The sequence below is a fragment of the Physeter macrocephalus genome, chromosome 8 (assembly GCF_002837175.3).
Source record: "Physeter macrocephalus isolate SW-GA chromosome 8, ASM283717v5, whole genome shotgun sequence".
In the NCBI taxonomy this organism is placed as follows: Eukaryota; Metazoa; Chordata; class Mammalia; order Artiodactyla; family Physeteridae; genus Physeter; species Physeter macrocephalus.
Genome location: NC_041221.1, coordinates 102,531,377 through 102,531,603, shown reverse-complemented (window position 1 = coordinate 102,531,603; position 227 = coordinate 102,531,377).

The following is a 227-nucleotide window of genomic DNA, read 5'->3' as shown; positions in this document are numbered from 1 at the left end:
CTCTGCAGGCCAGAAGGGAGTGGCAGGATATACTTGAAGTGATGAAAGAGAAAAACCTACAACCAAGATTACCCAGCAAGGATCTCATTCAGATTTGACGGAAAAATCAAAAGCTTTTCAGACAAGCAAAAGCTAAGAGAATTCAGCACCAACAGACCAGCTTTACAACAAATGCTAAAGAAACTTCTCTAGGCGGGAAACACAAGAGAAGAAAAAGACCCACAAAA